The sequence below is a fragment of the Rhincodon typus genome, chromosome 2, assembly GCF_021869965.1.
Source record: "Rhincodon typus isolate 14 chromosome 2, sRhiTyp1.1, whole genome shotgun sequence".
In the NCBI taxonomy this organism is placed as follows: domain Eukaryota; kingdom Metazoa; phylum Chordata; class Chondrichthyes; order Orectolobiformes; family Rhincodontidae; genus Rhincodon; species Rhincodon typus.
This window is the reverse complement of record NC_063333.1, coordinates 90,246,135-90,272,703: the sequence shown is the minus strand read 5'-3', so window position 1 is coordinate 90,272,703 and position 26,569 is coordinate 90,246,135. Positions and strand designations below refer to the sequence as shown.

Sequence of the window (26,569 nt, the reverse complement as noted above, 5' to 3'; positions counted from 1 at the left end):
GTAGAATGCACTGCCAGCGGTCGTAATAGAGTCAGATATATTAGGGACATTTAAGCGACTCTTGGATAGGCACATGGATGATAGTTAAATGAAGGGTATGCAGGTTAATTTGATCTTAGAGTAGAATAATAAGTCGGCACAACATTGTGGGCTGAAGGGCCTGTACTGTGCTGTAGTGTTCTTCGGTTCTTGGCTTGAAATGAAATACGGCTGCACCGTGAAATGGACAATGAGAAAAGAAAATATGGACTTTATTCAAATTGCTTCCATTTCTGGTCCCTTGGCCCCACAATTTGCCATTCAGAATTCGAGATCTCTTTCCCAATGACTGATTCTGCGCTTACCTAAATTTATCTAAAAGTTCTTACCTGTGGACTGCTGGCAGTAGTGAAGCTGAACTAAACTGATTCACTTCAAATTGGACAGTCACTTACAGATAATCAATTGGCGTCCACAACTCTCTTAAAATGTGTAGCTGTGTCCCAGATTCCAAATTCAGTTAGGTCTTAGTCATCTTGTGCCCCGCGTCAGGATGTTGATCATTCTGCGCTCAAAAACAGGTCAAAATAATGTTTAGCTCACAACTCACAGGTCACAAGGGAAGAGAAAGGGAAAAAGACAATCAAATTTACAGCCTACTGTTGATTTACTTTAAATAATGTATTACAGGGTTAATATTAGAATGGCAGAGTCTTTAAATATTCAAATAACTTTATATCTTAAGGTTTGCTTCAAATTGCAGCAAGAGATTTGAAAACCATTTTAGAAAAAAAAAGCTGGCTTAGAGGACCTGGATTTGCCTACAGCCGTGGCCATGCATTGCTTAAGAAAATGTAATAAAAGCTTTTGAAAACCACAAGTTATTTGAATCTGAATTATGTAACCACCCTCTGAGCTTCATGGTTTAACAGAGGAAATACTGAATCTAGTTTCTGTATCCCAGAGCACATTTATGATGTTCAGCAAGCATTAACCCCTACTGTGCCATTGATGAGATATCATTTTTTAAACTGAATTAAACTCTGAAGGCACTGACAAGTTTATTGTTCTGAGGCAAGTTTCCCTTGAAGTGTAAAAATGTTTCAATCTTCATTTTGCCACTTCATTTGTCTGATAAAATAGTCTTTCAGGAGGAAAGAAAAACAAGCAAATATTTTTAAAGTCAATTTTTAAAGAAGAACGGCTTAGAACAGAGAATCAGGTTACCAAAATAGTTTAAAATCATAAAAGTAAATGCATATGAGAAGAAACAAAAATATAGGAAAAGGCAAGATAGGACAAGCAAAACACATTAAAAAAAGACATTATATTTTAAATGGTTATATTTATAATGTTAGGTGAACAGTGAAGTGCCTTTAGTACTGTAATATTTTGTTTGTTGCTCATGGCTTGTGAACTGAATTCTTAAAGCAATAATCAACTGTGGTGACTGTTTCTCACAGAAGCTACTGTTACTCTAAACATTAGGCCAGTTTCTCAAGGCCAAAAGACCAATGAAATGGAGCCAACTTAACATTTAACTGAAATAAACACCAGATGAGTTATTATGTTCTTCACCCGGTGAGAATTAATGTGGGAATAAGTAGGATATTCAGCCCCTCAAGCCTTTTCTGTCCTTTCAACGAGATTATGGTTGCTCTGTCGCTCCGCTCAGTTTACCTCCCTTTGAATTTATTTCTTAACATATTTATCTAAGGAATTTTTTTTAACAAAAATCAAACCGTCTTCATATTAAAATTTTTAAGTTCTGGTATAATTCTGGTGACTCTGGATCGCACACCCCTTTAAGGCCAATTTATCCTTCTTGATTTGTATTGCCCAAAATAGAATGCACCATTTGATGTCTGACCAAGGCTCTATCCAACTGAAATATAATTTCTTCACCTTGAATTCCAGTCTACTTGTAATAAAGGCCAGCACTCCATCATCCTTTTAGGTTATTTTCTATTTATGACTATTAGCTGCTTTCTGATTTGAGTACAAGTCACTTTTCATCTCCACTATTCTTAATCTCCTAACATTTTAAAAAAATTCAAAATTGTCTTTCTCAGATTTATGTGGGTTCTACCACACTGAACTCCATTTGACACAGCCTTGCCCAGTCACATAATTTGTGTCCCTTTGTGGCTCCTTCCCCAATCCACACAATTTAACATGTCTCCTAATTTAGTGTTAACCCCAAAGTTCACTATAAAAGTCTCTATTTTTCCAACTGTTATTAACACAATACTGAGAATCTGAGGGCACCAGTTGCCACATTTCCCAAGCAGATGATGAGCCCTTTATCCCTCCTGTCTGGCATCTACCTTTCAGCCAATGATCATCATGAAGCTACCTCCAAATCCACGTGCTCTCCCTTTTGCTAACACCACTTTATAACAATGGCATGAAATTGGATCCCGTTTGTCTGTTTTCCCGTTAAAAACAGGGACACAGTTCCAATTTAGGAGCCCACCTTGCATGTCTAGACGATGTTAGAAACATTTTGGAGATGTCATAGGTTGTGTGGCCAGTAAAAACAGGCACTTGGCTCTTGAGTATTCTATCAGGTGCTTAATGTCAATTTAAAAACTGATCCATAAAATGTATTTGCCCTGAATAGAGGAGTCAGGTTTGCTACACTTGGGATTTCCTGGTCTACACGTGCCCTATCCGGAGATTCAGAAAGGAACTACCACCAAAATAGCTGTGGTGAAAAAGAGAGCAGTATCCATCTCCTGCTGGAATGTGTGTTTGCAAAGAAGGTCTGGAGAAAGATGAAGTGTTTTTGTCAACATCCATCTCCAGTAGCTCAATGACACTTTAATCTGTGCTGTAAGGTCTGTTGCCAAGGATGTAAACCAAGATTGTGAAATTACTGAGATAACAAGGTGTAGAGCTGGATGAACACAGCAGGCCAAGCAACATCATAGGAGCAGGAATGCTGACGTTTCGGGCCTAGACCCTTCATCTCCTATGCTCGGTTCGCAATAAACAACTGCATCTCCCAGTCGCGAACCATTTCAACTCCCCCTCCCATTCCTCAGATGACATGTCCATCCTGGGCCTCCTGCAGTGCCACAACGATGCCATCCGAAGGCTGCAGGAACAGCAACTCATATTCTGCTTGGGAACCCTGCAGCCCAATGGTATCAATGTGGATTTCACAAGCTTCAAAATCTCCCCTCCCCCTACCGCATCCCAAAACCAGCCCAGCTCGTCCCCGCCTCCCTAACCTGTTCTTCCTCCCACCTATCCCCTCCTCCCACCTCAAGCCGCATCCCCATCTCCTACCTACTAACCTCATCCCGCCCCCTTGACCTGTCCGTCCTCCCTGGACTGACCTATCATTGACAAGACATCATTGGGCTAGGAGGGTGTTGTAAAATTACTGGGAGGGTTATAAAAACACTGGGCTGGAGGGATTCTTATAGAATAACTGGGGGTTATATAGACACTGGGCAGTGGGGGAGTTATAAGACTTACTGGGCTGGAGGGTGTTATAAAATTATTGGAGGTTATAAAAAACACTGGATTAGGGGGTTATACGAGCAGACTGAGAATGACCAGTACAATGCCAGCAACCACACAGTCCTTGTCCTCTCCCCTTCCACCCACTCTCCTCACCTCAGACCTCCCACTAACCCCACGGGAGGTGCTGCCCAGCACCAAACTGTTTGTCTGCACTGCACCTTAGGCAATCTTAAGGCCAAACAGCAGTGCCTGGTCTCCAGTTGTCTTGGCCACTCGCCACTGGACTAAGATTTTGCACTGCTAAGCCTGCGTGGTGGCTGGAGTGCAATGGTTTCCCCACGTTAAAAGAATCTTGCACAGGCACCTTCTACAACCTCAGGATGAAGTTTGGGACCTGGAACATCAGGACCCTTGTGGACAGTCCCACCAGTGACAGACCAGAATGCCACACCGCAATCATTGCTCGGGAACTCATGGTGCTATGATATTGACGTTGCTGGACTGAGCGAAACCCACCTGACGGGGAAGGAGAGCTCAGAGAGGTGGCGGCTATACCTTTTTCTGGAAAGACAAGGCCAAAGAAGAGTGCCACATTCATGGAGTCGACTTCGCCATCAAAATGAACTGGTGGACCAACGCTGCAGTATAAGTGAGCACCTCATGACACTCCAATTCACCATTGCTTCGAACCATTATGTTACAGTATTCCGTGCATGTGCACGAATACTCGATGCAGCAGCTGAGGACGAGGAGCAATTCTGCTCCAGCCTTGAGCAGTCTCTGTCACTGGTCCCTACAGTGGAAAAAGTAGTCTCCCTCGATGACTTCAATGTCAGAGTTGGCAAAAGTGCAGACCTTTTGGGCAAAGTAATCGAGAAAGAGGGAGTTGGGAAGCAAAACTCCAACGGCATCCTTCTCCTGACTGAATGCCACAAACACAACCTCCTCATCACCAACACGCTGTTCCGCCAAAGGGACAAATACAAGACGACGTGGCAGCACCCAAACCCTGGCACCTCCTTGACTACGTCATCGTCAGAGTGAAGGATCAAAAAGATGTTAAAATCACCCATGCCATGACAGGAGCCAACGACTGCTGGACAGACCTTCACCTGATCTGAGCCAGGATCAACATAAATATACCCCCACCGTAGCCAGGACAACAGAAGCAGAGCAGCAAAAAGTTTTAACATTGAGTGACTCAAAAATCTGGAGAAAACAGCTTCATAAAACCAATTCCTGTCCACAAACCAGGGGACACGGAGTCGCGGGATCCTCAGCCTCGGGTCTGCCCTTAAGACTGCCATCATCAATGCCTGCAAAAACTCGGTCAGCCACTCAACCAAGATTGGTTTGATGAGAATGATCAGGAACTCCAAGAACTGTTAAAACAGAAGCTCAAGGCATTTCTGAGTGTGAAACAATAACCACACTCGGAAGAGAAAAGGCAGGCCTACAGGCGACTGATGGCTGAGGTCCAACAACAAACCTGCGACATGAACAGGTGGTGGGTGGAGACAGTACTGGACAACGGATGGCCAATAACCATGAAATGCATGGTTTCTTCTGTGCTTTCACGACACATACGGATCAAACACTCCACTGCTAGCCAGGGACGGAGTGACTGTTATCAAAGATGAAGAAGCCATCAAACAATGCTGGGGCGGGGGTGGGGGGTCAGGTGGGGGCATTCTTCAGAGATCTCTTTAAACAGGGGTCTGTCGTCAATCCAAATGTCCTTGAACGCATCCCACAGTATGCTACACACCATGAGCTCAGCAACACCCCTGCCTTGCATGAAGTAGAGGAGGCCATCTGCCAGCTTAAGAGCATTAAGACTGCTGGAGCAGACGATGTCCCTGCTAAGGCATTGAAGTGCAGAGGCAAAGAGCTCTGCTGCAGCGACACACCCTTGTCTGCCTTGTCTGAAAGGAGGAGAGCATCCTGGGAAGCTTTAGATGCCACAGTCATGAGCACTTTCAATATAGGGAACAGGTCCGACAGTGGTAATTACTGGGGAATTTCCAGGCTGTCGATTGTTGGAAAAGTAATCGCCAAGGTCCTCCTCAACCATCTCCTCCCTGTGGCTGAGAAACTCCTCCCAGAATTGCAGTCTGGCTTTCGGCCATGGAGGGGCACAATGGAGATGACTTTCACCACACGGCAGCTGCAGGGGAAATGCAGAGAAAAGAACCTACCCCTGTACATGGCCATCTTTGACCTTACAAGAGCCTTTGACACCGTCAATCAGGAAGAATTATGGAGTGTCCTTCTCTGCTTTGGTTGCACCGTGAAGTTTGTCACCATCCTTTGCCAGTTTCACGACAACATGGAAGGCATGGTAATGACAAGTGGCCCCCATCACCAACCCATTCCCTGTTCGGACTGGTGTCAAACAGGGCTGAGTCATCATCCTAACACTGTTCTTGATCTAGCTCGCTGCAATGCTTCACCCCACTGCCAACAAGCTCCTTGCTAGAGTGGAGCTAACCTACAGAAACTGCAGAAAATTATTCAACCAGCTGTGTATTCAAGCCAAAATCAAGTCACCCCAATCAGTGTCATCAAACTGCAGTAGGAAGATGATGCTTGTATATGTGCAATCTCGGAGGATGTACACCAGACCATTGTCAGCACCTTTACAGAGGCATATGAGAGCGTGGGTCTCACCCTGAACATCCGCAAGGTGAAGATCCTCCACCAACCTGGACTGGCATTGTGGAGCAACCCCCTGATCATCTCGGTCCACAGGGAGGCCTTAGAGAATGTTAACCACTTTCAATACTTAGGGATTGTCATGTCGCCAAAACAGCTATTGGTGAAGAGACCAGGTACTGCCTCCAGCCCAGCCTTCAGCCGCCTGAGGAAAAGGGTGTTTGAGGGCAACAACATCAAATCTGACACCAGGATCATGGTTTACAGAGCTCCGGTGTTTCCTACCTTCCTATATGGCTCTGAGACGTGGACTGTCTACAGCAGGCAGCTCAGGACACTGAGGCGATACCACCAATGCTGTCTGCACAAGATCCTGCAAATCCGCTGGGAGGAAAGTTGCACCAACACCAGCGTCTTCGACCAGGCCAACATCCTCAGCATGAGGCATTGACCACCCTTGATCCGCTACGATGGACTGGGCACATCCTTTGCATGACAGACACAAGACTCCCCGAGCAGGTGCTCTACTCAGTTGAACTGTAACATTCAAAAACGTTTCAGTTTTGAAACGGAAGGTAAGCCCCAGGTGGACAGAGGGAAGCACTTCTGTGACACTGTCAAGGCCTCACTGGCAAAGTGCGGCATTTCCACAGACACCTGGGAATCACTGGTCCAAGTTCATCCAAAGTGGAGGAGGAGCATCCGGGAAGGCATCGAGCATGTCAAGACTTGCCATCAGGAAAAAGTGGAAGCCCGGCGAAAACAGCAAAAGGAGCGCGCTGTTGCACCAATGCCTCAACCACTCCTTCCCATGACTACCTTCTGCCCCAAATGTAACAACGCCTGCAGTAGCCACATTGATTTGTATAGCCACCTACAGACTCACCCTGAGCGTGGAAGAAAATCATCCTTGCCTGCGAGGGATTGGCAATGAATGAATAAAACCAAGATAAGCATCAATGAAACATGCTCTGCTCTGCCTGAATCTTGCTGGTCTTCCAGTGCAAAGTATTGTCCTTGACTGAGTGTTGCTGACAGATACATACCCTGGTATAGGACTACATGCTGAGGGATGCACTAAAGCTTGGGGCAGTGTTGCAAAGTCTCAATGGGAAAAACAAATTATTTCAGGCCTTTCAACTATGGTACATTGAGAGATTGAAATCTGCGTATGGCCCCTCTGGCTTTATGACAGCCGTGGAAAGTAAATTGTGAATAACTAGATAATACAATTGCTTTGAAGCACTTCAGTGTGGAAAATATTGTATGTGGAAAAAAGTTGACTTTGATTGCACTTTATGTCAGTTTCAATTTATAATCTTTCATAATATGCTTTTATATATTTTATGAATTTTGGAAACAAGAAGCAGATCCTTCCCTACCCTACGAAGAAATTGGAACCAGTGTTGGTGATAAAGACTGTTCAAAATCATTGGCAGCTAACTCTATGTTTCTCCGTTCAATTTAAGAAAAGCTTTAAAATTGTCTCTAGTTTGGTCATTGCCCAAACAAAACCTTATTTTAAACAAATTTTTGTAAATGATGATTAAATGACAGTGTGAAAACATAAATTATATCTATAATACCATAAGAAATGGGAGCAGGATTAGACTTGTTCAAATCATTCAGTAAGATCATGGCCTCCACGCCATGGACTGAATTTCACTGGGGAAGGGGAGTGTATTGTTGACCACTGCACCTTATTATAAAGGCTATCGTGCAGCATATCTGGAGGACTGTTTACAATATGATCTCCTTATTTAAGGTAAGATGTAAATGTATTCAGAGAAGTTATACTGAATGAATACCTGGAATGAACATGTCCTCATATGAAGATAGGTTGAATATGTTAGGTTTGTATCCATTGGAGTTTAGAAGAGTAAGAGGCAACCTGATTGAAATATAAATGATTCTGAGGGTGGATATGGAAAGAATGCTTTCTCTTGTAGGAGAATCTATAATTGGGGATCAGTGTTAAAAAATAAGGGATCATCCATTTAAGACTGAAATGAAACTTGTTTTTCACAGAAGGTTGTGAGTCTTTGTAACTCTCTTCCTCAAAAGGTGGTAGAAGCAGAGCCTTTGATTATTTTTAAAGTAAAGGTCGATAGATTCTGGATAAGCAATGAGGTGAAAAGCATTGGCGATATGTGGGAATGTGGAGTCATCAGATCGGCCATGGTCCAATTGAATGTCAGAGCAGGCCAAAGGGGCTTCAAATTCATTCTTCATTCAATGTGCTTCTGCCAACATCAGCAAGCAGTGAATGGGATCTCTGCCCCTCAGTGGAGGAAGTCCCACTCTCAAGAGGAACTGGCAGTGCCAGAACTCACTAGTGGGCACTGCTGGGAATGCATGGAGTACCTAGGATGAGGAGGACATTGGAGAGATGTATGCTTGGTGTTTTGGATGGAAAAGCATTAGGGAACCTAGGGTGGGACAAGGGGGTCTGAGCTTTGCAGGCCAGGCACAGGGAACACCTTGGAGCAATGTCCTTGATGTGCAAAGAGGCACCCTAAATAATCTTCCCCCACTTTTCTTCATTCTTGCTTTTTCAACAAGATTATTTAAAAATCAGCTTTTCCCATCCACATAATGGCTTGGGCAGCATAATATTTGGGTCAAAAACAACGTTGCTGGAAAAGCTCAGCAGGTCTGGCAGCATCTGTGAAGGAAGAAAAAGAGTTAACATTTCGGGTCCGGTGACCCTTCCTCAGAACTGATAGTGGCTGGGAAAACGTCAGTTTATATGCAGAAAATAGGGAGGTGGGTGGGGTAGGGACTAAACGATAGGATAGAGCCCCAAGAAAGAGAAAGACAGTTGTACACACAAAGGAGTTGCTAACGATCAGGCTGGGAGGGTGAATAGTTGTTAATGGGGACTGTTGGTGACTAACAACAAGGGGTGTGTAAAGGCAGGCTATGTGGTAACAAGGCCTGGTGTGTGGGATAGGGGGCTGGGACATGGGAGAGTTTAGGCCCTAAAATTATTGAACTCAATGTTGAGTCCGGGGGGCTGTAGGGTCCCCAAGTGGAAAATGAGGTGTTGTTCTTCCAGCTTGCTCTGAGATTCGCTGGAATACTGCAGCAAGCCAGAGACAGAGATGTTGGCTAGGGAGCAGGGTGGTGCATTAAAGTGGCATATTTGGGTCAATTGCTTTGTTAACAAGCTCAATTGTCATTAATGATTATATTCAAAATAGTGGATGGGTTGCTGATTTTGGAGCCCTCCAGCGATCTGGAGGGGCCAGGTCAGGGTGGGTGGGAAGTTGGTGGGCTAGCCACCCATCCAATTTATGTGCCCCTCATGAAAACATGCCCAACAGAGGGGCTATAAAATACATCCCCACTTTCTTGCCTTTTCTACATAACACTTAGATACCCAATAGCTCAAAAAAACCTGTCTACCTCAGACTTGCATATAGTCAATGTTTCAAGCTCTCTAGGATAAAGAATTGCAAAGATTTGTGAGTATTTAAGAGAAGACATTATTTCTCATCTATATCTTAAATAGATAACCTTTTATTCTGAGATTTTGCCCCAGTTGTAATTCCTTTTTCAGCACCTACCCTATAAAACCTTCCTTGTTCTAATCATGTTAATAAGATCACCTTTAATTTCTTTATAATCCGACCTGCCTAACCTGCTTAATCATTCATCATAAGAAAACCTCTTAATCTAAGAATCAACCTATTGAACCTTCTCTTAATTGCTTCCAATGCAAGTGGAATCCCCCCCTTAGATAAAACCACCAAGTTTGTGAACAGTACTGTAACTGTGGTGTCACTAACATCCTGTACAGTTGTAGCAGGACTTTCAATTTTACACTTTATCCCCTTTGCAATAGTGGCCAATATTGCACTTGCCTTCTGCATTATTTATTCTATCAGTGTGATAACTTCTTGTGTTTCAAGTATAAGGGCACCCAAATCCTGCAGCTTGCTATAGTATCTCTCTACTTAAATAACATATCTTTTTGCTATTCTTATATTTTTGTCACAAAATGTATAACCTCACATTACTCTCCATCTGCCAGTGTTTTTTTCCCCCATTTATAATGAATTCTTGGCTGAGATCCAAGATTCACTAATAGATTAGCTTAACAGGAGTCTGTTTTCATAGCTGGAAATGGAGTATTTGGCATTAATTGATTGAAATTTTTATGAGGTCATTTTAAACTATTCTTTCTTTGAACATTTTTCAATGCCTGTATGCTGTTTTTTGGACAAGATTAAGTAGTATGAAACATAGAAAAGTTTCCATTATTGATACTACAATAGCTTTCTCTGATTGACATTTTTACAGGGCTATAAGAGCAACAGATTTTTTTTCAAAGCAGAATCTAAGTGTGTGTATTTTTAAGTGCATTTCAAGACATATCATTGTTATTATATGGCTCTTTGGTTATAAAGAACACACTGATTTGATGTATATAGGAGCTGTGACAGCTCCCGGGATATCCAGTGCAAGCCTCCAGAATTTGGCATCAATGTTCAAATATAGTTTAAGCTTTGATGGAGTGGAAGCCTTTTCTGTTGACAAACTCAGCAAGTTGGTGATAAGGCATGCTCAAAGAAACATGGGGTGCATTCAGTAGTGCCCTGCAACTGGAGAAAGTCAAGCAAAGGTGGAGAATCCCACTGCCTAAACTGCTTAACTCATCTCAACATGTGGGAGGGATATGAAAAGCTGTGCTGTGGAGAAAATGGCATCATTAAAATTTATTACAGATCTATTTATTGATCAAGAATTGGACAACGTCACGCAGGTCTTTTGTTAATCCTTGAGACAAGTTGGTGGGATACAAGTGAGGAGTTGATGAACAAATTGTCAGCCACATAAGTGAAACAATATGAAGTGCAGTGGAAATAAATTTCAAACATGTGAGAAATTCAGGGCACTTATTATGGTGATGGACACTGGGAAGGGAAGCCACCCAGTCCTTTCGAGACCTGAATCCTGCTCCAGAACATGACATTCAGGCAGTTAAACAAATTTACAGCAAGACCTATAAGTACGGGGTCTAATCTTTCTCCTTTGTCTGTGGTTCGACATGGAGAAGGAGTGTTCTGCTGGGCAAGGAGGTGGCAAGTGTCAGGTCCCTTCAGGGAGGTGTGTGTCAGGTCCCAACGGCAGTGATAGTGTCAGGGCAAGCAGTGGTCTCGAGTTCTGGAGGTGGAAGGATCTGTCAGGTCTGCCAGTGAGGGATGGCAGGGTGTTGGGTTTGCAACAGGTGGAGGGGATGTTGGGTCCTGAGGGGAGGGGATCATGTGAAATCAGCATCTCCGGTGTATAATGAGTCTAGGGGAGGTGTGGATAGAGCTGTGTATGGTAGGTTGGGGGCTCAGTTTGAGTCACTCAGGCATTAGGCTAGGCATTTAATTGTCTAACTTCTCCTGAGTATTATTAACTTAATTTCAGCAGAACATGCCTTATTTTCCAATTTAAATGTATACTTTTGGAGGGTTCCAAATGGACGGGAATAGCCCATCAGAATCTTCGATTTCAAACGCAATTTCCTCAGAGTCTTAAACGTTGGGAATTCTGCAGGTTCTCAATGCAGTAGAAACAACCACCTACTCATTGGAAAATCTGGGGTATTATATCTAACTTCAAATAATGACAAATGTGAAATACACTGATTTGTGTAATGAACCAAGGATACGTGCTTGAATGACTGCAAAAGCTGCATCTATAAGTCACGTAGCTTCAGTGGTTGAAGATTGGATCACCTAGTCTAAAATATTGAAACATACATCTGCTGTGGTTGGATGCCTTAGTATTCTCTTTAAAACAGAATATTCATCATAATTTATCGTTATATATTGAAGCTTGCTAGCAGTCACAGATTAGGAACGAGGATAACTTAAGGCATGATCTGAAAATAAAATAAGAAACCTGCTCACAGCGGTAAATTTTGGAATAACATTTTGCAAGATTTTACCAATACTTAATTACATGTCGTACAATCTAAATTCATTCAGAAAATGTAATACATCAAATTGTCTTTTGTCTTTGCAAGTTATCTCATTGGTTCACTGTACCATACTCAATTTGAACTTAAAGCTGATAGAGAGGGAGGCAAGTACTTGGGCTGCCATAATCCACTTCAGTGCTGGGGGAAGAAAAGTGAACATGGAATTAAATATCTCATGATTGCTTTTATAAAGACACAAAAAATTTTTTGAGTTGATGCATGCTCATATATTGTTATGGTGTGTCTAAAGAGATAATTCAACCATACTTCACCCATGATGGATTCCTATGAATTTAGTACAATTAATTTAATTCAACAGTCTAATGTTGATTAAAACAATAAAGGTGAAATTAATAGAAGAAGATAGTAACAAGTTTTGAGGGAGGATTTTCCCTCAAAGTCAGGAGTGGAGGCAGTCACAGCCTGAAAATACTAGCACTCACCAGCTTACGGATTTCCTCACTTCATTTCTGGTGCTGACAATTTTAACTGTGGGAGGTGGGTTAGGTGCCTGGTAAAGACCACCCATCGCCACGACACAGGCACCACATGCACATGGCAGACTGACAATGGGACTTGCCAAGAACCTGGTTGTAATAAGGAAATAACTGGAATTTACAGTCGGTCCCTAGTTTCCCGAAATGATAGAGGGCATCACAACTGTTTGGAAATGGGTATATAGTGCCAAGCCAGAGATCCTGCTGTAGAAATACATTGATATTTATTTTGACAGTTTTATCCTTTGGTTCATATTGATATATCAATCAAAATGTAGGGAAGTTTAAACATGGTCAGAATCAAATTCTACTCAAAGGCAAATACAATAAATCTTTCCTTTCAGGAGGGTTTAGTTATAAATATTTCAGTTAAAAGGTGACAACAGCAGTAGATCTGATAGATTGAACACTTAGATAACTGAACCTATTCACTTTTTCCTCTATTCTTTTCCTGCAAGCACTTAATTTTAATATTGGTTGAAAGCTATTTGTATGTAATATTAAATTTCAGTCACAGTTCATTTGTACTGAAAATAAGAAAAGCATTTAATTTAGTTCTAATACCGAGACGATGGTTAATAAGCAGATACTATTGTCTATAACAGGATTTGTTTGGTCACAGTTCTGTGTGTTATTATTTTTTCTATTCAAACTGAAGATTTATGTTTTTAATGGCAAGATCGTTGTTACCTCAAAACAATGGTGTTATCAAGAGTCTGATATAGGCTTTTCCTTAAATACATGTATCTATAACTTTATTGAAATCTATGACAGCAGTAAAAGTAGTACAGAACAATATTCCTCAGAGATCAATCACAGAAAATTGAAACATGGATTAAGTATTCTTCAACACCTTCTTCTGCTGATCATTCAACTGACAGGATTTAACCAATAGCAGTAATACAAATGTCAAATTTAAACAATTTGTAGTTAGATCAATTGTGATTGTTCTAAAACAGCACAATTTAAATTGTTGTTTTCAGTACTGATATAGAGCTTTCAGAGACTTAGGAAGATTGAAGTACCATGGATTACTCTATTTGAGTCAGACACTGAGAAGGTTCGATAGTGAATGCAAAAATGAGTGTGTTTCTAGAAATTGTCAAAACTAAATTGTCGATGTGAGACCAATAACCATGTACAGTGTAAGGACAATATTCTTTACATTCCTGCATGCAAGTTTACCATCTATTCTAAATTAAACTCTGTACAAGTACATTGTATGAAACTGTTAAATTATTATGTAACAGATATTTTCCATCAGGTTGATTTTACTATTGAGGGGTTCTTAGCGCAAAATTGTGAAATTCTGGGTTTTGCAAAGAAAAACTAGGATTCTAAATATTCATTAACAGAGAACAATTCTGGATTTTGCAGTGACATTTCAACAATGTCTAGGGTTAAACTGTCTGGACTAAGTATGTTTAAAAAGTAGAAATAACCAAATAGCAAAGGTACAAATAAATATTGTGCCAATGAGTGAAGACTAGAATATGTGGCAGGATTAGGGTTAGGGGCAGAGGGTGCTGGGCAGAAATCCCAGGCAATGGAAGGAGGCTCATGCATGGAGTTAAATTGCCTTAAATTGACATCAGATTATGGTTCCAACATCAGCCTGCCCACAGGTAGGTTTGAAGGCAAACCAGGACCATGCAGCTTCCATGTGAATCTTTTCTAAAACTATAATATGCAATTAAGTTCAGTTTCAACCAAGGATTCTCCACTTAACAACTAGCAAATGTATTTCCTCAGCTGCATGGAACTTGTCAGGACCACCAATATATCTGCATTGTGTGGAATATTACCATAGTGAAACAGACAGATGAGAAAGCCTTTGATCAATGAAACTGAAGACTGCCAGCCATGGCCAGATGAAAGGCTCATCATCACACCACTGCTTCTCTGAATGTCCAGTGCATGAGAAATATTTGCCAACGTCTTGATGGTTACTTCACCTTCACCTTCACCTTCTGCTGTACGATCCTGTGGCCAGTCTTCACTTTGGCATGGGAGCAGACTTTTTCAGCTCTATCTTGTACTTCTGACAAAAAGAAAGAGGAGCACCAGCTGCCTCTGCTCAGCCACGTGCTGCTCCGCAGGGTAAAGCGGAAGGATATGGACACACAACTAAATAGGGATAGAATATTTAGGGAAAGGCTGTCAGCTACATTCTCAAGGTTACCTGCCTTGTCTTGCAAGATTACTATCCCAGCTCCTGTCTTTTCACAGATTTCTGTCTGGATTCTTGCTTTGATTCTTGCTTTTGATTCTTGCTATATCAGAGGAGAATTCCATTTCATCATCAGTTTCAACATCATAATCCAGTTTGTCCAGTCACAATGTTAGGTTTACCTGCGGTCTTTTCCTCATATTACACACATTGGGTACAACAATTCCCTGCGGCTGTTTTACTTTCTGTTATCTTTATCCAACTGTAAAGCACACAAATGGGCACCCCGGAGGCTAGTTTATTCTGGACAATTTCTAACTCAGTTGTTCCTTCCATAACCTCTTCCAAAGGTCTATCAAGGACACACTCATAATTACCATTGCATGTTTCTACAATTTCCACTACAGCTCCTCCTGCCGATGATCCTAACTTTTTTCCATTAAACTACCTACAAGTCGTATATTCGAGTGTGCCAGTTGCATGGTAGCTTCAATTAAAGACTGTTACTTCTCACAGCTTCCCAAACGTAAAGCTAATTAAATGGTACATTAGTTAGTTACATAAAAAAGTACACAACTGTGATGATTGTGGATAGTTCACTGATCCTAAAGGACAAACAGGCAGTTGGCATGGATTGTTTCGGTCTTGTTAAAGTGGTGGGGGCAGCTTCCTGCCCTCCAGACAAGGTTTTAGGGAATTGACCTTTGGTTTTCCTCTTGTCCTATTTTTCTTCCTGACGATTTTGCTCAGACCCTGTTTGCAGTACCAAGTGTATTGTTAGGCTGAGTGTCTAATGGGTTCTTTAAGGTCTGATTGCAATGAATACAAGAAGACGCGTGCTTTGATATAAAGCAAATTGATTAGCTTAATCTACTTTAGATATATGCAAACTAATGAGTAGCTTAAACTACTTTCGACATCTTCAACAAGCATGTCTCAGTGCTGCCTGCCTGTCAGGGACTCCTGGATCACGACTGGCACTTGGAGTTCTATCTCAGTTTCCACAGCACCGGTCCTCAAGAAACCAGTCCGATGGGGAAAACCTCTGGCCCCGTTTTCACAAACCTGGTCTAATGGGGAAGGTCTATGGCTGTGGCCTCATGAAACCCAGTCCAATCAGGAAGGTCCCATGAGTGAGACGGAGTCCTTGATATTAATACTAATCTGGTTATGTGCTGTAAGATCATTTTGTAATAACTTTAGTATGTTTCCAGCCCTCAACAATAGGTTAAAAAAAACATATCTGGGTGGCCCCATGTGGATTGCACAAGCAAATGGTTCTCACTGACACTCAAGGTCAGGCAGATTCCCCCCAGTCAAAACAGACTGCTTTTGCATTAGGCCTGTATTTCATGTACATTTCCACTTTCCTTCAATTGCTCCTTGTTACGTCCAATTAACCCTAAATGATTACTCCCTAATGATCTGGTCTGAAGATATCATTTTTCAGCCTAACACTACAATCGGTCCCTTTAATTCAAAATCCTTCTTGATAGGGTTGGTGCATATTCACCAGCGCTCTCTGAGTAGCAGGATAACTTGCAAGGGGATGCATGCCTCAGTTAGAGAGTCATAGGGTCCTACAGCATGGAACCTGACCCTTCAGTTCAACCAGTCCATGCCTGTTGCCAAACTAAACTAGTCCCACCTGCCTGCGCTTGGCCCATATCCCTCCAAACGCTTCCTATTCATATACTTATACAAATATCTTTTAAACATTGTAACTGTGTCCACATCCACTATTTCCTTTGGAAATTTATTCCATACATGGACCACTCTCTGTGTAAAAAGTTGCCCCTTACGTGGTTTTTAAATCTTTCTCCTCTCAGCTTAAAAATCTGTCCCCTTGTCTTGAAATCCCCCACCATAGGGAAAAGACTCTTGTCATTCACCTTATCCATACCCCTCATGATTTTAAAAACCTCTATGAGGTCACCCCTGGCAAATCCAGTTGTGTAAAGTAACATTTCTGAAAGAATTAATGTTGAAGTAACATTAAATGCACCCAATCTGATCACATAACACAGTCTTTAGTTAGAGAACCAGGCAGTCCAGTACAACGTCTCAATGGGTAGACATGACATCTCTGACTCCTGATAGTGGAATTATGCTGAACTAGTTAATGTTAAATGTACCTTTTTCTATTGTACAATAAACTATCAGACAATTGCTTCTTTTTGTTAAGATTCATGCTCCACCACTGATAACTAGATAGGCCATTAGACTCAGCATAGAAAGGAGGATAGTGACAGAAAATTACCCGAACTACAAGCCAGCAGTGATTGTAACCAGAGCCGATGGTGATCAGCAGTGGGAAGGGTGAGGGTAGGGGGTGGGGGTAGGGGTGGGGGTAGGGGTTGGATTGTTGAGTGGGGGGTCTATCTTCTTGGCCCTGCATTTGTAGCTGGAGATTTTGGGGATCCAGAAGCCTGTGATAGGCTGTTTGCTCTATCTCACCGTCCACTCTGGGAGAGGAGTGGATTCCGGTGGGATCTGGACCGTGGCAGCATCACCTTTCCATTGAGCACTTTCTGAGATGGTGTATCATGGTGATGTGTTCTATTCTAATAGGTGCAAGGCCTCAATTATGATGTGCAGCTCCTGGTCATTGATCACTCTGGTTTTCAGAACTTGTTACAGGAGTTGCCTGTCCTACACCAGGACCTGAGTGCAATTTGAGACATGGTTGCCTCTAAGATTGAGAGATTCACACAGCATAGAAACAGACCCTTCGGTCCAACTCGTCTGCGCCAACCAGACATCTCATTTGCCAGCATTTGGACCACATCCCTCTAAACCCTTCTTATTCATACATCTATCCAGATGCCTTTTAAATATTATAAGTGTACCCACCTCCAACACTATATCCTTTTTAAATGCTTCCCCTCTCACCTTAAATCTTAAGCCCTCTAGTTTTGGACTTCCCCACCCTAGGAAAAAGACCTTGGCTATTCATCCAATTCATGCCCCTCGTGATTTTATAAATCACATGCTGCAGCTTTCCACCGTTAGGGGTAGGGGCTGTGGTTAGGGAGCCACTGCTCAGCAATCCATACCTCCACCTGTTCAATGTTCAGCAGCTGAGGGAGGGAGGGTTGCTGGGTTTTGGAGTATAGAGCTGAATGACACTGTTGGACTTTGCTAGATGGGCATTGATTAACTTCCAGCTCAGAGTCAAAACCATCAAGAGTCTTAACAAAGTAGCTCTTGGCCTTGAGAGCCTTGTGGTGTGAAGATGACTCAAGTGTGTGGATGGGCTTCCATCTGAGCTGTTGCTCATCCATTTGGATGGAATTTCACATCCCTACTCCAGAAATCACACCAAACAATTTGAGCTGCCTTGATTAACATCCTGCACACCCCCACCCCACACATGTGATGTGGCCACCATTGGCTGGCCAGCTTCTTGAACTATTGCAATCCATGTGTTGTAGGTTGACCCACAATGCCCTGAGGGAGGGAATTCTGGGATTTTGACCCAGCATCAGTGAAAGAACAGCGATATATTTTTATGTCAGGATGGTGAGTGACTTGAACCGAAACTTGAAAGTGGTGGTGTTCCCATATACCCACTGCCCTTGTCCTTCCAGGTGGAAATGATTGTGGATTTGCAAGGTACCATCTAAGGATCTTTGGCGAATGTCAGCAGACGTATGGGAACACCACCACTTGCAGTGCATCTTGTAGATAGTACTCACTGCTGCTATTGAGCGTCAGTAGTAGAGGGAGTGGATGCTTGTGGATGTTGTGCTAATCAAGCTCTTGGATGTTGCCAGCATTTGGCCCATAACCTGCTAAACCCTTCCTATTCATATACCCATCCAGGTGCCTTTTAAATGTTGTAATTTTACCCACCTCCACCACTTTCTCTGGCAGCTCATTCCATATACGCACTACCCTCTGTGTGGAAAAAGTTACCCATCAGGTCTTTTTCTAAATCATTCCCCTCTTACCTTAAAACTATATCCTCTAATTTTGGACTCTCTCACCTTAGAAAAAGACCTTGGCTATTCACCCTGTCGATGCTCCTCATGATTTAATAAACCTCTACATTGTCACTCTTCAGCCTCCAATACTCCAGGGAAAAATGTCCCAGCTCATTCAGCCTCTCCCTGTCAGTCAAACCTTCCAGTTCCAGCACAATCCTTGTAAATCTTTGCTGGACCCCCTCAAGTTTTTAACAACATCCTTCTTATAGAAGGGTAACCAGAATTGTATGCAGTATTCTATAAGCGGCCTCACCAATGTCCTCTGCAGCTGTATCATGACATTCCAATTCTTATACTCAGTGTTCTGACTAATGAAGGCAAACATGTCAAATGCATTCTTCACCACCCTATCTACCTGCGACTATGTACCTTGCTCGCTGCTGGATTCCTAGCCTCTGACCTACTCTTGCAGCCACAGTATATGGTCATATTTACTTGTGTGGCAGAAATGTTACTTGCCACCTGTCAGTCCAAACCTGGACATTGTCCAAGTCTTGCTGCATTTGGACTGCTTCAGTAGCTGAAGAGTTATGAATGATATTGAATATTGTGCAATCATCAGCATATCTGACCTTGGTGCAACATTCTGTTATAGGTTACAAAAAATGGCAGAGGATGATCATTTGAATGCAGACACTGTTGGGGTTGAAGAGTGAGGACAAGGGGAACTTGTGCTTCCCAAACTTTTTTCCCCGTTATGATCCTATTTTGGTGCTTGAAGGTTTTTCAAGACACCAGACCTTCGAGAATAGGGTGAAGGGGAAACCAGTGAAATGAATAGGGAAAAGGTTTTGGAAATTGGGAGTGAGAGAAATGTTTGTGAGAAGTGGGGCACAGTTTGAAGGGGGCACAGTGAGGGAGGTGTTTAATCCATAAGGTTCTAAATAGACTTCCCATTAAATTTTTAAAATCATGATTCAGGCCTATAAGAAGTTAAGCTATTATTTTTTTAAAAAATGCAAGACTTAAAGGGACCTTGCTGCTGTTAGCACTTGGTCAGAGCTCCACAACAGCAATTGCTGCATTAGAGCTCATCACCACAAGATTTTGGCTGGTGATCCTACAGGGGATCTCACCTCACTGTTTGCAAATCCTTCTCTTGCCTGACTCCGACCTTTACATTACTACTACCCCAGTGTAAAGCGCCCGCACTCCCATTAGAAATATCCTACAGGTTTTGCTTCTCTCTGTAATTTCTTCCTTGAACCCTTCTGTGTAGCTGAGCCATCTGTTGTGCAGAAGTACTTACTGCAGTCTTCAGATGAGCTATCTCTCTCATATTGTTTGGAACTGAATACTAGTTGGAGAGCTGAATAGATTCAGGGGACTTATGGACTGTCTGACTGCCTGTCGGCTGTCAATATACTGTTTCCCTGCATTGTCTTAAACTGCAGAGTGGCCACATTCAATTAGACAAGTAGCTCTCAGTCTCATTGGCACCATGATGTCAGCTATTGCTGAAGCTCTGAAGCCCAGAACTAAAGTTGTTGCAACGGATAATATTTCCTGCACAAATAATTAACCAGGTCACAGGAAATGCCCTGGAGTTCTTGCACAACACAGAAATATGCATACCTTCCAGAAATAAGCCCTTCCATTCCTTCATTTGTTAGTTAACCTTGTTACCGCTAAAGAAAACTTTAACAATACTAATAAGCCTTGCAATTGTTGTTAAAGCTAGTTACTGGTACTACTAAATTTGGCAAATGCTTAACACATTTGACTTAAAGCACACCAACTTTACTTAAAGCATCTCTTTTCCCCGATACACTGAAACCCCCACACACTAGGTGTTATTCAAGCATAGTCTCCTGAGCTAATAATCTGTCTGGCTGATTCAAGTCGACTGGCTGCAAACAATATTATGAGTAACATTGTCCTTTAGTCAGATTGTGTAGAAGTTCGTTACAATGGATTTGATCAACAACCACATTCTGTGGAATTCTTTTACTACACAGGGCAGACAAGGCTGGGTCCTTACGAATATTCAAAGCTGAGAGGGAAAGAGATCATGGGTTGGGGGAAGTGAGAAGAAGGTTGAGTTGAGGATTATCAGATTAGCCATGGTCTCATTGAATGGTGGATCAGATTCAAAAGGGTGAATGGCCTCACTAGTCATATGTTGTAGAGATTTAACACCATAGAAAGTCCATGCTGGTCATCAAACATCCATCTATTTTAATCCCATTTTCCAGCACTCAGGCTGTAGCCTTGTGTGCTATGGCATTTCACATGTATATCTAAATATTTCTCAAAGTCTTGAGGGTTCTTACCTCCACCACTCTTTTAGGCAGCAAGTTCCAGATGTCTGCCACCCTCTGGAATGAGAAGTTTTCTTCAAATACCCTCCAAACCTCCTGCTCCTTACATTAAAATTGTGTCCCCCAGTTATTGATCCCTCTACTAAGAGGAAACATTTATCCATATCTACTCCAACTCTCTTCCTATATCTTCTGGTCTACAATGATTTTGAATATGAGTTCAGAGTCAACCAGTTCACCACTGCAGATCATTAAATATTCATGATAACTATTGGCAGCATTTGATTTTGAACAACGCAGGGTCGATAGGATTGGCAATCTTATCAGTTTATCTAAAACTCTATTTGACTGTTCAATGATTGCAAAGAATTATTTGAAGAAAAAGAGGGAATACACCTAGGTTGAGTCCATGGCCAAGCACTTAACAAGAAGGACTGTAGAGTAGAACACTATTTTTTTTTTTTTTTGCCTTTCTGTTCTATGTGTTTGCTTATTTTTCCATCTTTTAAGATGGAGCAGGAGAATGGCGACACTGTACAACACTTTTCACTGTATTTTGTAACAAAATACATGTGATAATAAACAAATAAATAACATGTTCTTTTGGTTAAGTGTTAGTTTCATCAGGTTTCACAGAAGGTTTACCACAGCTGTGATAAATGCAGGGTTATGGGGATAGGGTGGGGGTGTGGTGGGTCTTGTTGGGATACTCTTTGGAGGGTCAGTGCAGACTCGATCGGCTAAGTGGCTTTTTTCTGCGCTGCAGGGACTTCCATTTAAATAACACTTCAGTAGAGAATTTAAAGGCATTTTACAGGTGTGTTACTGAGCCGTCTCCATAGGTAGGACAGACTTCTTAAAACCTGGTTAAGAATGTGGGCTTTTGGAGTATCTGACATTAGCAGTTGAATACAAGACTGGCAAAAGTGGACCAAATAAGGGCAGGATTGTGCAAAAGGCCTGAACTGAAGCACTTAGATCCTGTGTGGACCAGCTGGCGGAGGCATTCACTGACATTTTCAGCCTCTCCCTCCTACAAGCCGCAGTCCCCACCTGCTTCAAGAAGACCAACATCATCTCAGTACCCAAGAAAGCACATGCAATGTGCATTTGTGACTACCACCCAGTGGCTCTGACCTCCATGATCATGAACTGCTTTGAAAGGCTGGTCATGGTCCACATCAACTCCAGTCTCCCAGCCTGTCTTGAACCTCTACAATTTGCCTACCAATGTAACATGTCAACAGAGGATACCATATCCCTAGCCTGCACTCATCCCTGGAACATCTGGACATCAAGGACACCTACGTCACACTCCTGCTAATCGATTACAGCTCGGCCTTCAACACCGTTATCCCCTCCAGATTGATCTCAAAGTTCCGCGACCTTGGTCTCGGCTCTGGCCTGTGCGACTGGATCCTCAGTTTTCTAACCCATGGACAACTGCACATCCTCCACGATAATATTCAACCCTGGAGCCCCCCAAGGATGATTTTTAATTCCCAACTATACTCACTGTATGCCCACAGCTGTGCTGGCAAATTCCAAATGAGTGCCATCTACAAGTTCACGGATGACACCAACGTGGTAGGACAGATTTCAGACAATGACAAGGCAGAATACAGAAGGGTAATAGAGGGCTTGGTGATGTGGTGCAATGAGAACAATCTCTTTCAACGTCAGTAAAACTAAAGAACTGATCATTGACTTCATAAAGAATGAAGGAGAACACACCCCCATCTACATCAATGGAGCTGAGGTTTAGAGGTTTGACAGTATCAAGTTCCTAGGAGTGATGATAATTGACAATCTATCCTGGACTTCCTGTGTAGATGCGACGGTGAAGAAGGCACAACAACGCCCCTTCTTCCTCAGACAGCTCAGGAATTTCGGCAGGTCCACAAGGACCCTCACCAACTTTTAGAGATGCACCATTGAAAGCATACAGTCTGGGTGCGTAATGGCCTGGTATGGCAACTGCTCCGCCCAGGACCATAAGAAACTACAGACGGTGATGTGCACAGCCCAGACAATCACAGAAGCCAACCTTCCATCCATGGACTCCATTTATACAGCTTGTTGCTGTGGAAAAGCTGCCAACATCATCAAAGACCCAGCCTACCCCAGTAATGATCTCTTACAACCTCTTCTGTCAGGCAGAGATACAGAAGCTTAAACATACGCACCAGCAGGGTCAAGAACAGCATCTTCCCTGCCATTGTTAGACTGATGAATGGACTCTCTAATTTCAAACAATGTTGATCTTGCCTAGCACTCACCATGTGCATTGTAACCTGTTTGCCTCTGTCCAAGTTTTTTTTCTCACCCTATGATCTGTATGTCCTTGCTTACTATGATCTGCCTTTACTGCTTGTAAACAAAGCTTTTCACTGTACTTAGGTACACATGACAATAAATCAAATCAAATCATTGTAGACATTTTGGAGAATTGTGCAGATAGAGACGGTTACGAGAAAGAGAGGGGCAAGGTGATGGAGAAAATAAAGGCTTGAATTTTTTAATTGGGGTATTACCAAAGTAGGACAGCAAATACATCATAAAATTTTATAGTTTGAGCAATGTTTAGATAATTATTAACATCTAAAGATTAGAAGTAAAAGCAAGTCTTCTCCAGTTTTGATTTGCTCCATGACAATTCATTAAAGCCACACGTAATTATTCCTCAAAATATTGAACAATGGATAAGTTTATCCTTGAAATATCTATTTAGAAAGAGTATCATTGTTAATCAGTGAATCCTGGAACGGAGGGATTGGAATTTGAAACCCAAGGATAAAGCAGAGCTATGCAAAATCTCAAAAGGTAAATATTTCTAATCTCGGAACCTTTTTGAAGCAAGTGAGAAGGTCAAGTAAAATGTGAGCTGTAAATGATAATTTAATACATTATACTCGAAATTCAGCCAAGTGAGAGAGCTGAACTTGTGTCTAATACTATCTACCCTTGTAAGAGTTTAAAAGTGTTAACTAGAATATTATAAAATAATTAACAATCTTTTAATTAATTGTGTTCAATTACCTATGAAGTTATATACCCTTAAATAGACCTTCCCCAGTAACAGTGAATACTTGAGGCTAATTTTATCAAATGATACAATTACATTAATGGAACACATCTTAAAGAGCCACTCGTTAACAATATAGTTCAGCTTCCAAATTGTAAGCTTAATCACTCTTTCATGACCCTGCCCAGAAGCATACTTTACATTGTGCAAATGGTCTTGTCTTAACTAACAAAAACGAATTTTAGAAGCTCAACATACAGAATAAGTTTGAGGTCAGATCAGATATTCCAAACTGTACTTGAAGATTTCCATTCTGTAAGACACAATCCATTGCTCACTTTAGACTGAAGAGTTAAAGAATAATTAAAGAATAATACTAGATCTCATATTTTCATTATAGACACGCAGTAATTTAACTATCACAAGTGTACTTGCATGGTAAATTAAGTGGACACTACATTGATTTCAATAATTGAACAGTTCTCCATCTGAGTTCAGTGTAAACCAGTTCACCACTGCAGATCATTCTACATTCATGATAACTATTGGTAGCATTTGATTTTGGGCAATGCAGGATTGATAGGGTTGGCAATGTTATCAGTTTATCTAAAACTCTGCCTGTTCAAATAGAATTAAATGATTGCAAAGAATTATTTGAAGAAAAATAGGGAATACACTTGGGCTGAATCCTTTTTTTTTGGTTAAGTATCAGTTTCATCTAATTTCATAGAAGGTTTCTCTCCTTGAGGCCCATCAAGATACCTCACTGTACCTTATCAAACACACCTCATTAACTACCTACCTTGCCCCTATGGTGTCCCTCTTACTTGATCCTACCATCCCCTGTACCAGAACAATTCTCTACTCATTGGGTATCTGGCAAAAGACTGACATCCTTGGCCCCACACCACCTTTAAAAGGCTGTTGTGTGCTCAGTCAGGCACTGGCATTCCAAAGGGACCTAAATATCATGGTGGTACAGAGAATGGGCATCGTTTTCTCAACTGACTGGCAGAGGAGGCTGAGCCTGATGTCACCAGCTGTATCAGCATGGTCTCCACAGTTTGGAGGAATGGCCAGAACATTTAAGGGTCAAACCCAATACCTGAGGCTCGAACACAGAAATCTAGACTGGTACTCAAGTACACTACTGAGAAGATACTGAACCTGGCCATGTCTATTCTCTTAGCTTAATGTAAAATATGCCACAGCATTATATTGAAGAAAACAAGGCTATCATCCCAGTGTCCAGGCCAATATTTATACCTCATCCAAAACCACTTAAAAATGATTTTATGGTCATTATCCCTTTACTGCTTGTTAGAGGTTCCTGTGTGCAGATTGGCCGCTGCATATTCTTTTAACAACAGTGATTGCTCAGTGGTTAGCATTGCTGCCTCACAGCATCAGAGATCGGGGTTTGATTCCACCCTCGGGTAACTATCTGTGTGGAGTTTGCAATTTCACCCCGTGTCTGCGTGGGTTTCCTCCCACAGTCCAAAGGTGTGTAGGCTCGGTGGATTGGTCATGCTAAACTGCCCCATTGTGTCCAGATATGTGCTGGCTAGATGGATTAGCCATGAGAAATGCAGGGTTACAGGGATGGGCTAGAGGATGGGAGTGGGTGGGATGTTCTTCAGAGGGTCGGTGTGGACTTGTTGGGCTGAATGGCTTGCTTCCACACCATACGGATTCTATGAGCTATGATTTATATTTCAAAGTACTTCATTCAAAGTACTTTGATGACATTATAAAAGTTGTCATAAAATGCAAATCATTTCCTCATTATCTTTTCGAGTGGTACACTGTGTTTTACAATAACCACTTGATCAGTAAATTCTAATTACTTTTTTCTTCTGTTGACAGTATTTCAGTTTATGAGCTATTAACATTGTTTAGGTTTTAGCTTTAACATCATAGTATAAACAGTTTTTCAACTTTCATCAAATTGTAAAACTTACCGTGTGATAGATAATGAAAAGAAAAGATGCCATGATGTGGAGGAAAAAAGTAACATAAAACTGTTTCTCAATGTTAAATAATTTATAAAAGCTGATTGTTACAAAGCAGTACAGCCTGTCAGTGCTAAGTATGTTTGTATAACACTAAGGTCACATGATTTGCACATTGTGTGGATTTTAGAGAACACACAGCTGAAATCAGTCAACTGTACTGAGCTGCTACTAATTTTATCATGTGGGAATTAGTAGGATTTCAAATCCCATGAAGTTGTCACAAAGGACAATTTAATGTCATTAGACTGCCATTATCTTCTGCACTAGCAGCTGATCTCCCCTCAACACGCCAATAAGATGACACTTTTATTGCTTGGCTGAACAGTTGTAAATGACTTGGTTTTAAACTAATAGCAGTAATGCTCATGCAAATAGTATAATCCATTCCATTGTTCCTGTAGTGGGCAGTATTGGATTTAGAAGAAAGAAGAATCCAAAAGATTCCCAATTGCCTTTAGCTTTTTTCTGATGTAATTGAAAAAAAAATCAAACAGTTTGTGTGTGTGGGCGGGCGGATGGGTGGATGG

At 41.8% G+C, this 26,569-nt stretch overlaps 1 long non-coding RNA gene across 1 annotated transcript; it reads right to left on the bottom strand.

Moving 5' to 3' along the window:
* Positions 1-378: 378 nt before the first annotated feature.
* On the bottom strand, positions 379-26,165 carry LOC125485037. The gene is made up of 3 exons (XR_007263810.1): positions 25,989-26,165; positions 24,286-24,340; positions 379-544 (listed from the first exon to the last, which is right to left on the bottom strand). It is a non-coding gene; the product is annotated as an uncharacterized LOC125485037 (long non-coding RNA).
* Positions 26,166-26,569: the final 404 nt, after the last annotated feature.